At 36.2% G+C, this 16,309-nt stretch overlaps 1 long non-coding RNA gene across 1 annotated transcript; it reads left to right on the forward strand.

Annotated features, from left to right (window-relative positions):
- LOC110270582 lies at window positions 1,607-1,843 on the forward strand. Its single transcript, XR_002360222.1, has 2 exons — window positions 1,607-1,676; window positions 1,797-1,843. It is a non-coding gene; the product is annotated as an uncharacterized LOC110270582 (long non-coding RNA).

Raw genomic sequence — 16,309 nt, forward strand, 5'->3', positions numbered from 1 at the left:
CGAGTCCATCGAAGACTGCACCTTCATGTACCGCAAGATTTTGCCCCATAACAGAGCCTCTAGCTTCTACGCCATCATCTTCGATGTTGGCAACTCTGGTAGCCACATTCACGTTTTCCACTTCGATCGAAATCTCGACCTTATTCACATTGGCAAAGATCTCGAGCAATTCGTTCAAGTTGGTGATATCCTACCAATTTGCATTTTGCTTCACTAGTTCATAGTAAGATTTACATTGTATAAGCAATTTACACTCATTATTTTTTAGAATACAGTTCAAAACCCTTTTTTCATTGGAGATTGATGAGATTGTAAGAAATTTAAGTAAGATAAAATTGCCACAAAGAAATCAATCAACTTATTCGATGCTATAGAAATAGCAGTTAACACTCAGATTCTAATAGTATCCATACTGTTAAAATGAATTTAATTTGAATACTTTAACTGCTCTTGATTGTTCTTGATTTAGGTTTTCATCTTCAATTTCTTCGATTATGAGATTTTTGAATACTTTGTGATTTTTGCGTCTTTCTTTTGTGTGTGTCATGTGTGTGCAGCGGCTATAATTCTCGTGGTTCAGAAATAACACTAGTTTTTGGTGACTCTGCCTCTGTATAATGCAACTATTATAGAGTAATGGAGGTAACTAAATTAATGCTCCTTCTTTTCCATGATAGATTTTTCACTAAAATTTGGAATATTATCATTGTTAGTTCAAGAATGTGGTGGTTTATCAGACAAAATCATCGAGTAGAGCTAATAAGTAGAATGAACCTGCCTATGGTTTATTATGTGATGGCATTGTTGGAAGGTAGATAAGTTTGTTTATACAACATCTATTTCTTCTGGTTTAATTTTTACTTATATTCCATTGTACTAATGTACACCCTCTAATTTGACTTTTATTTGCTCAAATTAAACCAGTGAGAAATTGTCTTTATTCTCTTTCTTGTTTCTAGCCTGAAGTTGTCAAGATCTTTTCTCTGTTGATCCCCCTGAAAAAAATTCATTTCATCTTAAATAAGAGAAATTTTTCTTTGTAAAGAAAGTTTCTTTGGTGCAGGATGCTGATGTGGGAAGATGGGTTCTACCGAGAAAGGAGTGCAAGTCTGGTGGAAGACATGGATGGAAGAGGAGAGGATCCAGTAAGAAAGGCCTTTAGCAAGATGTCCATTCAGTTATATATATAATTATGGAGAAGGGTGGGTACTGGATAGGCCTTTGTTTTGTGAAAATCTCCATGCTGTGTCTGTCTCTGATTGGGTGTCAACGAATTAATCTTAATCTTAATCTTAATGTTTAGGTGGGAACAGGTTGATAGGGAAAATTGCATCTGATAAGTGCCACTTTGTTGGTAATAATACACTTAGTTGTTGTTTCTCTCTCATTTGTCCTACTGCCAAAATAATCCCATTACTTGTCTTTGCTTTGTCTAGACCAAGTGGTGTTCTGCTCCAGGCTATTAATATGCTGTCAATTTTGACGTTGGCAATGGAAATTATGATGTATCTTGCCTCTGTTCATATATTTTTTGCTGGAATGTAAGTAGTCTATGGATTTCTCCAGGTTTTTTTGGCTTTGCATTTCAGAATACTCGTTTTTTGCTGATTAGTTGATTGTGGCACCGTGTCAAAGTGGATTCTGAAAAATAGTGCAGAATCTGAAAACATGAACTGGTATGGAAACATTATATTTTGATATCTCTAGATATAGTTTTCCTGCCTAGATTGCTTTGGGATAAGTTACCAGTTTATCATTTGAGATCTTGAGCTAACTATTCATTTATTGACATTCAGGATACTTGCTAACTCAAAGTCATGTCCAAAGTGCAAGTGACCAATTGAAAAAAATCAAGGGTGCAAGCACATGACGTGTACTCCACCTTGTAAATTTGAATTTTGTTGATATGTTCTGTTTTTAGTATATTCCATTATCAATTGTCAGTTGTCATTGTTGTTGTGTGGGGGTGTGTGGTTTTTTTTTAGACAAATTATATTATATGGGGATTATAATGAATTATATTAATTCTCATCTTTTATGTGTCTTTATTTTCAAATGTTTCAAGCTGATGTGGGTGCTCACTGAGTCTTATGATATATATTATCTTAGGCTATGTCTTGGTACATGGTCAGATCATGGTGAAAGGACTGGGGTTTTTTATGCTTGCAATCGATATGAGGCAGCAAAATAAGAGGGAGTGGTAAGGGGCAAATAATGACTATTGTTTGCATATTCTTCCCCTCGATTATATTTCAAATAATATCTGCTTATGATCTAAATTTTGTTCCATGTAGTGTGATGAAACTGAAAGAAAATGAGAAATGGCAAAGAATTCATTGGAGAGGTACACACATTATTATGAGCAATGGGCCAGCAATCAATCTGTACGCACTACTTTACACTTATCAGTATTCTAGGAAAATGTTTTCTTCACATATCTAAATTCATTGATTAGTTTATATTTGGATAGTATTCTTACTATGTTATATGTTTTATGGTTAATTTTCTTTCTATGGCAGTCGAGGCAAAAAGATCTTACAGATCTACACCGGATGCAAACTGTTCATGTATGTTACATAACATTTGCTATATTTTGCATTAGCTTGTATTCTTTTGCAACTCTTTCAGAAAGAATGGTATATAAGATTGCACATGTTTCTTTTTAGTAGTACATATTGCTATTTTTGTAGTCCATTGATTATTTCAGTGTAAAGAGTCTATTTAAAATTGAAGCTCTTAAACTGCTGGTCTAGAATCTTCTTTCTTTTAAGTAGAGCTAAATATGAGGTTGTGAGGATCGTAAAATCACCAATGTAATCCTTGTATATCAGTTTCTGGATCAATGAATCATTTACTGAAAACAATCTCTGTGAACTTGTTAGAGGAATTGTTAGGGATCTTGTAGAAGAGGTAATTCTTTGAACCTTTTCTCTAGCATTTAAATAAATGTATGTGGATTATCAATATTACTGGGGATCTTTGGCTTCAGAAGTTAGCATAGCACCAAACCCTAATTATAAACCTACTAAATCATTAGGCAGAAGCTGAATAAATATGATGGAAGTATTATTTTTATATGAGATTAATATAATTCACTTTAAGGGAACAGGTTGCTAAAGTAACTGATGAACGGATTTTTGCTAGTAAAGAATTCACAATAAATTCTCGTTGCTAGTATAGTTTCTAAACAAACAAAGAATCTTTTCATACAAAAAATTTGTTTGTCACTAAAGCAAACCCAATAAAATTAAACCAAAGTATTTAAACCTCGGGTCGTCTCTCAAGGAATTACAGGGAGGTGTACTTATAATTGGTTAGGGAAAAGTATCTTTTTGGGGTTTTGAATAAGGAACAAGAAAAGTAAATTGCAATAATTAAACTAATAGCTAATAAAGCTCTTAGCAAGGTATGAGAATTAGAAGTCCTATCCTAGCTATCCTTATCAATTGTGACATCAATTGTCCATTGCTCCCACTTAGTTAACCTCTAACTATGAAGAAAAGTCAAGTGGATGAATCAATTTGATTCCTCAAGTCCTAGTCAACTCCTAAGGAAAGACTAGCTTTAGAGGGATCTAAATCAACTAGCAACTTTCAATTATCAATCAACAAGGGAGTTTGATAACTCAAGAGTCTCCAATTGCTCAACCAAAGCCAAGAATATAAAAATCTAACTTAAAATCCTACCAAGCATTTTATCAAACACTTGGAAGGCACAACATAAAAGCATAGAAAAGTAATAAGAGATAATAAAATCCAAACAACCAATTGAAAGCATCAATAACATAAATTGAAGAAAGCAATCATAAATATGAAATACCTCAAATTGCATTAAATAGAAAATCAAATCTAACATGAGAATTCATAAACTAAATTGGAGAATAAATAAATTAACAATGGAAGATAGATAAACTAAAGTAGTAGAATAATTAAAAGTAGAAGAGAAGCTAAATTGAATTAAAGTAGAAATATGAAATTGAAAATAACTAAACCTAGGGAGAGGAGAGAGCCTCTCTCTCTAAAAACTACATCTAAAATCTAAAAAATTATGTGAATGAATGTTGTGTGAATGAATGAATGATTCTCCCACTCTGCAGCCTCTAATCTGTGTTTTCTGGGCCGAAAACTGGGTCCAAAACCAGCCCAAAATCGCCCCCAGCGCTTTTTGCAATTTCTGCACGTGGCGTATGTCACGCGTATGCGTACGCGTCACTTGAGAAAAATCCTTGTCACGCGTACACGTCAGTCACGCGAATGCGTCTCTTGCCTTCTGCGCCAGTCACGTGTACGCGTCGCTGCCAGCTTCTCAAAACTTCATTTTCTTGCGTTCCTTCCACTTTTGCATGTTTCCTTTCCATCCTCTAAGCCATTCCTGCCCTATAAATCCTGAAAACACTTAACAAACATATCACGGCATCGAATGGTAATAAGAGAGGATTAAAATTAGCAAATTCAAGGCCAAAGAAGCATGTTTTCAATCATAGCACAAAATTAGGAAGGAAAATATAAAACATGTGAATTATATGAATGTGTGTGAGTTTAGTAGATAAAATCCACTCAATTAAGCACAAAATAAACCATAAAATAGTGGTTTATCAATCTCCCCACACTTAAACATTAGCATGTCCTCATGCTAAGCTCAAGGAGATAGAAAGAGTGAATGGGGAAAATTAAGACTCATGCAATGCAACCTATGTATACGAATACAACTATATGCTAAGATGTTTCTATCTACTTAGTCAAAAGTAAATAAACTCTCCAAGACAAACATAAATTAGATTCCACTAATTCAAATCACACAATAAGAGACAAGTAAACTTGTAAGAGGATAGCCCATGAAAGCAGAGAACATGGAATCAAGCATTGAACCCTCACTGGTAGTGTATATGCACTCTAATCTCTCAAGTGTCTAGGGTTGATCACTCTACTCTTCTCTAGTCATGCTTTCTAAAACTTTGTTCTTCATCTAACCAATCAACAAATATTTAGTATACCAATGCAAACATCATGAGGTCTTTTCAAGGTTGTAATGGGGCTAAGATAATGGTGAGGATATATGTATGGCCAAGTGAGTTATACTTTGAATCTTTGACTAACCTAAATTCTCACCTAACACACACACATACTCTATATAATTCTAAAATCATGCCTAGCTACCCAAAATTCACTTTTGTATATTTCACATACTCATGTATCAAATTTTCTTTAATTTTCACCACATATGCATTGATCTTTTTATTGACTTTAGCATTGGGGTGATTTTATCCCCTATTCATTTATTTCCTTTTTTTTGTTTTTTTTTTTCTGGTTTCACATGAGTAGGCACCCACATTCCCAATATTTAAATAAAGTGGAAATACAACACATTCCCATTAACCCAGGTTTCCCACAATTTCCCACACTTAATTGATACACAATCTCTATCTTAAGCTAACCAAAGATTCAATTGGGGTAATTAATTGTTTTTCCGCTTAAGGCTAGTGATGTGGTAAAATATAGAACATATGGGGATTAAAAGGCTCAAAGTGGCAAACAAAGGTAATTGAAATGGTAGGCTATTTGGGATAAGTGAGCTAATAACAAATGATGGCCTCAATCATATGTATGCATGTAAATACACTAAACAATGGACATATAAAATGGAACAAACCAAAGATTACAATCATAGGGAAGAAAACATACAAGAATAAAATATTATGGTTAAATAATGTAACCATACAATTGAGCTCAAAATCTCGCAGTTTGTGTGTTCTTAGCTATAAACCATATTCCAAATTACAATCTTCAAATAAGTTTAACAAAAAAATTTTAATTTAAATTAGTGAAATGCTATAAAAAGGTTCTTGAAAAAGAACTTATTACTCCAACCAAGTAGTGGTAGAAGAACATGCACAAAATCAAACAAACATGCAATCAAACATGCAAATGCAACAACTAATTTAACAAGAAAAATTAAACATTGGTGTTGAAATAAGAAATAACTAACCCACGGAAGTCGGTATCGACCTCCCCACACTTAAAGATTGCACCGTCCTCGGTGCATGCTGAGATGTGCAAGTGGGCGGGCTGCTACAACTGATGCTTTTCTCCAAAGAATGTGCAAATGGACTTGTCTGTCACCCCATATAGAAGTTCTTCCTTTTCCTTCTTAGTGGCCACCCTGAAAGAAGAGAAAAGGGAAGAAAAGTAACCCAAAAACAAAGATAGAAAACAAATAAAATATGGTTAGGTTAATGCCAAATAATGAAGGTCTCAATTACATGGTAGCTACAACATGCAAGTGAGAAAACAGTAGAAGCAAATGGCATATCAATAGTGCAAAAATTGCAACAATGGGGAAGAGATAGTAGGTAATGAAAGACAATATAAATTCATGTCAATACAAAAAGGGACACAGGTATCATAAAAGATTGGCATTGACAGATAAATAATATCATCCAACAATATAAAACAAGTCACTAAGTACCAAAATAATACCAGAAAAGATACAATAGTTGACTAAGAACATTTAACACCAACGGAGAAAATAAGAAACGTAGAAAAGAAAATAAAAATAAGAACAAAATTAAAATGTAATGAAAGAAAGTATGCAAATGCAATATGTAAAAGCGAATGAAAGAGAATAAGGATGGAAGTTAAAGAATTGAAAAAGAAGAAAGTAAGAAAGGAGGAAGAACGGATAAGAAAGGAGAGAAGAAAGGAGAGGAAAATGAAAAATAGGACGCAACGCGTGCGCGTGAAAACGGAATTATCCATGCCACGCGTAAGCGTCGCTCACGCGTACGCGTGGGTGGCCGAAAAAGAATATTGACGCGCGAGCGTCTGTCACGCGTACGCGTGACTACTCGCACGCTTCCAGCACAGTGGCCGCACAACTTTCTGTCCAATTCACCAATAACGCCGATTTTTCATTCCACGCGTACACGTCGCTGATGCTTACGCGTGGATTGGCAAAAACCCAGGGGACGTGTACGCGTGACTGGCTGTGCGCCTAGCACACCTCCCACTTGGCTCTCGCGAAACTCTCGGGTCATCTGCACATACACATACAACGCGTGCGCGTCGTGGACGCGTGCATGTCATGGACGCTTGCGCGTCGATTTCCCTTTTTTATGCAGAATGCGGGTAATGATGCAGAAATTATGAATGAACACTGATAAAAATAAAATAAAATAAAACTAAGAATAAAAATAGAATATTATACCATGGTGGGTTGTCTCCCACCTAGCACTTTTAGTTAAAATCCTTAAGTTGGACATTTGGTGAGCTCCTTGTCATGGTGGCTTATGCTTGAACTCTTCCTTGAATCCCCACCAATGTTTGTAATTCCAATATCCTCCGGGATCCCACACTAGTTGCATAAAGCCTTCAAGCAAGTTAAAGCAAGTGACAAGACCCCAAGAGTGTTGATTGCTAAAATGAATTCCGGGGTCCCAAACCTTGCTTTTGCACCTGTCTTCTTGTTGATCATCATTTTTCCACTTGGGTGGTAAGCAATCGGAATTCTCACTGAGACATCCAAACAACTTCCTAGACCCATTCAATCGAGGTCTACACCAGTCCTTGCACTTCAACTTTGAGCATGCAACCGTATTGAACCTTGCCTGACAACTCCAACCACTACCCATCTCCCTCTTACTCTTAAAGCCACAAAGAGCTCTAAGTTGACCATCCGTCTCAAGTAACCCATATTCAAGTTGGAAAATAAAGTTTAAGGGATTCTTACCCACTTGAATGTTGGATTGGATGGTAATGGCTTTGGGAGAGGTGTTTCTAATGATCTTGCAAGCTCTGCTCCCTTATGCTTTTCCTTGACAACTTCCACCCCTTTGCGAGATTCTTCAATTTCAACCTCTTCCACTTGGTAGCTTTCTTTCAATTTAATCTCTACTTCATTGCTTACCAAGGGCATGGGAGGTTGTGCCCCTTCTTCTTTAATCTCCATGTCAAGTTTAGTGGGAGAGGATTCAATTGTAGATAAGAATTCACCAATGATTGAATCCATCTCTTGATCATCCCCTTCAAAGTCTTCAACCATGATATGTCTTGGAGGTTGTACACCCTCCTCAACATCAATTTCAAACGTCTTGGAAGGAGGCTCTATGACTTGAGTTTCCCATGGAGGTTCCGCATCTCCTAAGTCTTCAACCACTTCCTCTTCTTTTATAATTTCGGCTTTCTCTACTTGCTTTAATACAAAATCAAACTCCTCATTGATGTCTTCCCTCACCAATTCTTCAACTACTCCTTCATCTTCAAGGGTCTCTACTTCCACATTTTGGGTCTCCTCGTGCTTCTTAAGAAGTATGGGTGCGTGAACCCGATCCATTAAGTTCCTAAGCCGATCCCTTCTCTCTTGTTCCGTGTCAATAGCATAATTGTGATCATGTTGCTCTTGGATTGATGCATCCATACGGGATATAAGAGTCTGGAGAGTAGAGGTGAGACTAGTGAGAGTAGAGGCAAGTGTGGTTTGAAGCTTTATTTGCCCTTGGTGAATAACACTAAGGGTGTTGCCATCCAGTGGAGGTTGGGATGGATAGGAGGGTTCATCATTTTGGAGAAAGGGTTCATAGTAGGAAGGTGGTTCTTCTTGGTAAGGGCATGAAGATGGTGAATATGGCGGTGGTGGTTCATATGGTGGTTGGTATGATGGATAAGGGTTAGGGTCATATGGAGGTGAATGGTGGAAAGGGGCTTGTGAGTATGGTGGTTCAAAGCTATGTTGAGGAGGGGGTTCATAGGCATATGGTGAGGCTTGTTGGTAACTACAAGGGGGTCCACCATATCCATCGTCTTGGTACGCACCTTGGAATGGCTCTTGCTCCTAGTAAGTTAGAAGAGGGTTGATCAAATCCTTGTGGCTCCTCCCATCTTTGATTGTTCCAACCTTGATGCATGTTCTCATTATAGCTTCCATTCCTTACAACATAATTTGAACCAAACTCATAGCCAAAGAGGTGAGAATTCATAGTAACAAAAGAAAGTAAAAACAGAAACTAATAAGAAACTAATGAGAATAAACTCCTAAAACTGGAAACAACTGGTGCGGAATTTATGGTCCACAAACTAACCGACAAGTGCACCGGGTCGTACCAAGTAATACCTCAGGTGAGTGAGGGTCGATCCCACGAGGATTGAAAGACTAAGCAACAATGGTTGATTAATATGCTTAGTTAGACAAGCAGAAAATAGTGTTTTGGTGTTCAAAAGACATTAAACAATATAAAGAATATTAAAAGAGCAAGTAAATAAGTTGGGAATAAAGTATGGAGAAGGCAGTTAAGGTTTCAGAGTTATCTATTTTCTGGATTAACTTTTCTTATTAATTTATTTTAATCATGCAAGATTTAATTCTTGGCAAACTATATGTGACTAGACCCTAATTCCTTAGACCTTTCTAGTCTCCTCTAAAATTCATCAACAGCCAATTTCTTGGTCAATTAATTCCAATTAGGGGGTGAAGTTCAATTCTAGTTATATGCCACAGAAATCCTAATTACCCAAATATAAGAGGATTATATGTCACGTATCCTGTTAAATCCAAATAATTAAAATTTAGGAGAAATTGTTTTCAAGCTATTGTTCAAGTAAAGAGCTTTTCCAAGTTATACAAGAACACAATTAGAAAGAGGGTCATACTTCCGTTCCACCCAAATTCATAGAATAAAGAATGAAAACAATTCTTGAATTATAAATCAAAACATGAATTAAAATAAAAAAAACAATAAAATCAATCCATATAATAGACAGAGCTCCTAACCTTAACAGTGGAGGTTTAGTTGCTCATGGCGAAGGAAAAATAAGGATTCTGATAAAATGTATTTTGGTAGTTTGGAATGGAATAATGTTGTTCTGGAACCCCCTATTGGAATTTCTTTTTATATCTAATTGATGAGCGGATAATTTATACGCTTTTTGGCATTGTTTTTACATAGTTTTCAATATGATTTAGTTAGTTTTTAGTATATTTTTATTAGTTTTTAAATAAAAATCACAATTCTGGACTTTACTATGAGTTTGTGTGTTTTTTTGTGATTTCAGGTATTTTCTGGCTGAAATTGACGGACTTGAGCAAAAATCAGATTCAGAGGTTGAAGAAAGACTGCAGATGCTGTTGAATTCTGACCTTCCTGCACTCAAAGTGAAATTTCTGGAGCTAAAGATCTCCAAATGGCGCGCTCTTAATTGCGTTCGAAAGTAGACATCCAGAGCTTTCCAGAAATATATAATAGTTCATACTTTGCCCGAGTTTAGACGACGTAAACTGGCGTTGAACGCCAGTTCCATGCTGCATTCTGGAGTCAAACGCCAGAAACAGGTTGCAAAGTGGAGTTAAACGCCAGAAACAGGTTACAAACTGGCGTTCAACTCCAAGAAAGACCTCTACATGTATAAAGCTCAATGCTCAGCCTAAGCACACACCAAGTGGGCCCCGGAAGTGGATTTCTGCATCATTTACTCATTTCTGTAAATCCTAGTAACTAGTTTAGTATAAATCGGACTTTTTACTATCTTTGTAAGGGATCTTTGATTAGTTTTTATGCTATCTTAGACTTTCATGGAGGCTAGCCATTCGGCCATGCCTGGACCATTATCACTTATGTATTTTTAAACGGTAGAGTTTCTACACACCATAGATTAAGGTGTGGAGCTCTGCTGTTCCTCATGAATTAATACAAAGTACTACTGTTTTTCTATTCAATTCAAGCTTATTCCTATTCTAAGATAAAAGCATCTCTATACGCTTATCTGAAATTCTCACCAATGAATTACATAAGTATCTCTATCCTAATCTATGTTTTATTTATCTTTTAATTATTAAAACTCTATATCCATTTGAATCCGCCTGACTGAGATTTACAAGGTGACCATAGCTTGCTTCAAGCCGACAATCTCCGTGGGATCGACCCTTACTCACGTAAGGTTTATTACTTGGACGACCCAGTGCATTTGCTGGTCAGTTGTGCAAAGTTGTGACAAAGAATTAAGATTATGAACGTACGTATAAAGTTTTCAGCACCGTTACCAAGGAATGGAACCGTCACAATTTCTGCACACCAAGTTTTTGGCGCCGTTGCCGGGGATTGTTCGAGTTTGAACAACTGACGGTTCATCTTGTTGCTCGGATTAGGTAATTTTATTTTAATTTTAAGCTTTTTATTTCTTATTTTCGAAAAATACAAAAAAAAAATTTCTTCTTTTTTCGTTTTTCCCAATTAAATTTCGAAAAAAAAATCAAAAGAAAGTTTAATAAAATAATAAAACCAAAAATATTTTGTGTTTCTTGTTTGAGTCTAGAGTCAAGTTTTAAGTTTGGTGTAAACTGCATCTTTTTAATTTTCTAAAAATTATTTTCGAAAATTTTATGTATTGCATTCTTCATGATCTTCAAGTTGTTCTTGGCCAGTCTTCTTGTTTGATCTTCATATTTTCTTGTTTTGTGTCTTTTCTTGTTTTCATATGCATTTTCAATTTGTTAATGTCTAAAGAATAAAAATTTTTAAGTTTGGTGTCTTGCATGTTTTCTTTTCTTGAAAATTTTTCAAAAATAAGTTCTTGGTGTTTATCTTGACATTCAAAGTGTTCTTGGTGTTCATCTTGACATTCATAGTGTTCTTGCATGCATCACATGTTTTGATCCAAAATTTTCATGCATTGAGTCTTTGGGTTGTTTTTCTCTTTCTTCATTGAAAATTCAAAAATCAAAAAAATATCTTTCTCTTATTTCACTCATAATTTTCAAAAATTTGATTTGATTTAGTCAAAAATTTTTAAAATTTAGTTATTTCTTATGACTCAAATCAAATTTTCAATTTAAAAATCTTATCTTTTTCAAATCTTTTTCAAAAATAAAATCTTTTTCATTTTTCTTTCATAATTTTCGAAAATTCCAAAATGATTTTCAAAATTTTTTTTCTTATTTTGTTTCATAATTTCAAATCTTTACTAACAATTAATGTGATTGATTCAAAAAATATTAAGTTTGTTACTTGCCTACTAAGAAAGGTTCAATCTTTAAACTCTAGAGTCATATCTTTTTAGTTTCTTATTAGTCAAGTAATCAACTTTAATTTTCAAAATCAAATCTTTTTAAATTTCTTTTTCAAATCTTTTTCAAATTAAGTTTCAATCACATCTTTTTCAAAATCAATTTCAAAATCTTTTCTAACTTCCTTTCTAACTTCTTACCTTTTTAAAATTGATTTTCAAATTTTTTTTATCAATCCTATCTTTTTGTTTCAATCATATCTTTTTCAAAACTACCTAACTAATTCTCTCTCTCTAATTTTTGAAAATCCCTTCTCCCCTTTTCAAATTTCTTTTTTTTATTAACTAATTATTTTAATTTTTAATTTAATTTCAATTTTAATTTTCAAAATTTAACTTTAAATTTTATTTTTAATTTAATTAATTTTCGAAATTCCCTCTCTCTCATCTCCTTCTAATTATTTATTTATTTACTAACACTTCTCTTCATCTCAAAATTCGAACCCTCTCTTCCTCTTGGTGTTCGAATTTCTTTTCTTCTATTCCTCTATTCTTATACTCACATACAGGAATCTCTATACTGTGACATAGAGAATTCCATATTTTCTTTTCTGTTTTTTTCTTTTTCATATGAGCAGGAACAAGGATAAGAACATTCTTGTTGAAGCTGATCCTGAACATGAAAGGACTCTGAAGAGGAAGCTAAGGGAAGCCAAAGCACAACTCTCTGGAGAAAATCTGACAGAAATTTTCGAAAAAGAAGAAAACATGGCCGAAAATAATAACAATGCAAGGAAGATGCTTGATGACTTTACTGCACCAAATTCCAATTTACATGGAAGAAGCATCTCAATCTCTGCCACTGGAGCAAACAATTTTGAGCTTAAACCTCAATTAGTTTCTCTGATGCAACAGAACTGCAAGTTTCATGGACTTTCATCCGAAGATTCTTTTCAAATTACATGGGTGAACCCTATGGAAACACCTATAATCCCTCATGGAGAAATCATCCAAATTTCTCATGGAAGGATCAACAAAAGCCTCAACAAGGCTTTAACAATGGTGGAAGAAACAGGTTTAGCAATAGCAAGCCTTTTTCATCATCCACTCAGCAAAAGACAGAGAGCTCTGAGCAGAATCCATCTAGCTTAGCAAACATAGTCTCTGATCTATCTAAGGCCACTCTAAGTTTCATGAATGAAACGAGGTCCTCCATTAGAAATTTGGAGGCCCAAGTGGGCCAGCTGAGTAAAAGGGTCACTGAAACCCCTCCCAGTACTCTCCCAAGCAATACAGAAGAGAATCCAAAAAGAGAGTGCAAGGTCATTGAATTAACCATCATGGCCGAACCTACAAGGGAGAGAGAGGACGTGAATCCCAGTGAGGAAGACCTCCTGGGGCGTCCAGTGATCAACAAGGAGTTTCTCTCTGAGGAACCAAAGGAATCTGAGACTCATCTAGAGACCATAGAGATTCCATTGAACCTCCTTATGCCATTCATGAGCTCTGATAAGTATTCTTCTTTTGAAGAGAATGAAGATGTTACTGAAGAGCAAGTTGCCAAGTACCTTGGTGCAATCATGAAGCTGAATGCCAAATTATTTGGTAATGAGACTTGGGAAGATGAACCTCCCTTGCTCATCAATGAACTAAGTGATCTGGATCAACTAAGATTGCCTCAGAAGAAATAGGATCCTGGAAAGTTCTTAATACCTTGTACCATAGGCACCATGACCTTTGAGAAGGCTCTATGTGACCTTGGATCAGGGATAAACCTCATGCCACTCTCTGTAATGGAGAAACTGGGAATCTTTGAGGTGCAAGCTGCCAGAATCTCATTAGAGATGGCAGATAACTCCAGAAAACAGGCTTATGGACAAGTAAAGGACGTGCTAGTAAAGGTTAAAGGCCTTTACATCCCTGCTGATTTCATAATCCTGGATATTGGGAAGGATGAGGATGAATCCATCATCCTTGGAAGACCTTTCCTAGCCACAACAAGGGCTGTGATTGATGTGGACAGAGGAGAGTTAGTTCTTCAACTGAATGAGGACAACCTTGTATTTCAAACTCAAGGATCTCCTTCTGTAACCATGGAGAGGAAGCATGAAAAGCTTCTCTCACTGCAGAGTCAACAAAGGCCCCCACAGTCAAACTCTAAGTTTGGTGTTGGGAGGCCACAACCAAACTCTAAGTTTGGCATTGAACCCCCACATTCAAACTCTAAGTTTGGTGTTGAGAGGTTCCAACCTTGCTCTGAACATCTGTGAGGCTCCATGAGAGCTCACAGTCAAGCTATTGACATTAAAGAAGTGCTTGTTGGGAGGCAACCCAATGTTATCTAATTATGTTTATTTATTTTCCATTGTTATTTTATGTTTTCTTTAGGTTGATGACCATGTGAAGTCACAAAAACTACTGAAAAATCAAAAACAGAGTGAAAAATAGAATGAAAAACAGCACACCCTGGAGGAGAATAGTCTGGCGTTTAAACGCCAAAAATAAGCATCTGTCTGGCGTTTAACGCTAGAAACAGGCACCAAGCTGGCGTTTAACGCCAGAAACAAGCATCTACCTGGCGTTAAACGCCAGAACAGAGCATAGAAGTGGTGTTTAACGCCAGAAACAGGCAGCAGTCTGGCGTTAAACGTCAGGATTGCATGTATAGGGCATTTTACACGTCTAAAGGGTACAGGGATCAAAAATCCTTGACACCTCAGGATCTGTGGACCCCACAGGATCCCCACCTAACCCTATTCTCTCCTCTTCACACCTTTTTATAACTCTCTTCCCCAAATGCCCTTCACCAATCACTTCAATCCCTCTTTCCCATCCCCCCCTCACCACTCACATCCATCTTCTCTTCCCCATAAACCCCACCTACCTTCAAATTCAAAATATTTTCCCTCCCAAACCCAACCCTAAATGGCCAAACCCTAAACCCCTCCCCACTTCTATATAAACCCCTCATTCCTTCTTCTATTTCACACAACACAACCCTCTCTTCTTCCACTTGGCCGAAACCTACTCTCTCTCCCTCTCCTCCATTTCTCTTCTTTTTCTACTTTTTTCTTTCTTCTTTTGCTCGGGGACGAGCAAATATTTTAAGTTTGGTGTGGTAAAAGCATTACTTTTTGTTTTTCCATAACCATTTATGGCACCTAAGGCCAGAGAAACCTCTAGAAAGAGGAAAGGGAAGGCAATTGCTTCCACCTATGAGTCATGGGAGATGGAGAGATTCATCTCAAAGGTCCATCAAGACCACTTCTATGAAGTTGTGGCCAAGAAGAAAGTGATCCCTGAGGTTCCTTTCAAGCTCAAGAAGAATGAGTATTCGAAGATCCGACTTGAAATCCAAAGAAGAGGTTGGGAAGTTCTCACCAACCCCATTCAACAAGTCGAGATCCTAATGGTTCAAGAGTTCTATGCAAATGCATGGATCACTAGGAACCATGATCAAAGTGTGAACCCGAATCCAAAGCATTGGCTTACCATGGTTCGGGGAAAATACTTAGATTTCAGTCCGGAAATTTGCCACCTCTGCAATTCGGCTGGAATTGACATAGAGGGAGACATCCTTATTGAAGAGGACAAGCCCATCACTAAGAAAAGGATAGAGCAAATAAGAGATCATGGACCTCAACATGAGCATGAGGAAATTCCTCACCATGAAATCCCTGAGATGCCTCAGGGGATGCACTTTCCTCCACAGAATTATTGGGAATAAATCAACACTTCTCTGGGAGAATTAAGTTCCAACATGGGACAACTAAGGGTGGAGCACCAAGAGCACTCCATCATCCTCCATGAAATTAGAGAAGATCAAAGAGCTATGAGGGAGGAGCAAGAAAGACAAGGAAGAGACATAGAGGAGCTCAAGAGCACCATTGGTTCTTCAAGAAGAGGAAGACGCCACCCTCACTAAGGTGGACTCATTCCTTAATCTCCTTGTTTATTTATTTTCCTGTTTTTCAATTTTTTAAGCTTTATGATTATTTATATTTGTGTCTTATTACATGATCATTAGTGTCTAAGTGTCTATGCCTTAAAGTTATGAATATGAATCCATCACCTCTCTTGAATGAAAATGTTTTAATTACAAAAGAACAAGAAGTACATGGTTTTGAATTCATCCTTGAAACTAGTTTAATTATTTTGATGTGGTGGCAACACTTTTTGTTTTCTGAATGAATGCTTGAACAATGCATATGTCTTTTGAAGTTGTTGTTTATGAATGTTAAATATGTTGGCTCTTGAAAGAATGATGAAAAGGAGACATGTTATTTGATAATCTGAAAAATCGTAAAAATGATTCTTGA

This window comes from Arachis ipaensis, chromosome B04 (genome assembly GCF_000816755.2).
Source record: "Arachis ipaensis cultivar K30076 chromosome B04, Araip1.1, whole genome shotgun sequence".
NCBI classification, from domain to species: domain Eukaryota; kingdom Viridiplantae; phylum Streptophyta; class Magnoliopsida; order Fabales; family Fabaceae; genus Arachis; species Arachis ipaensis.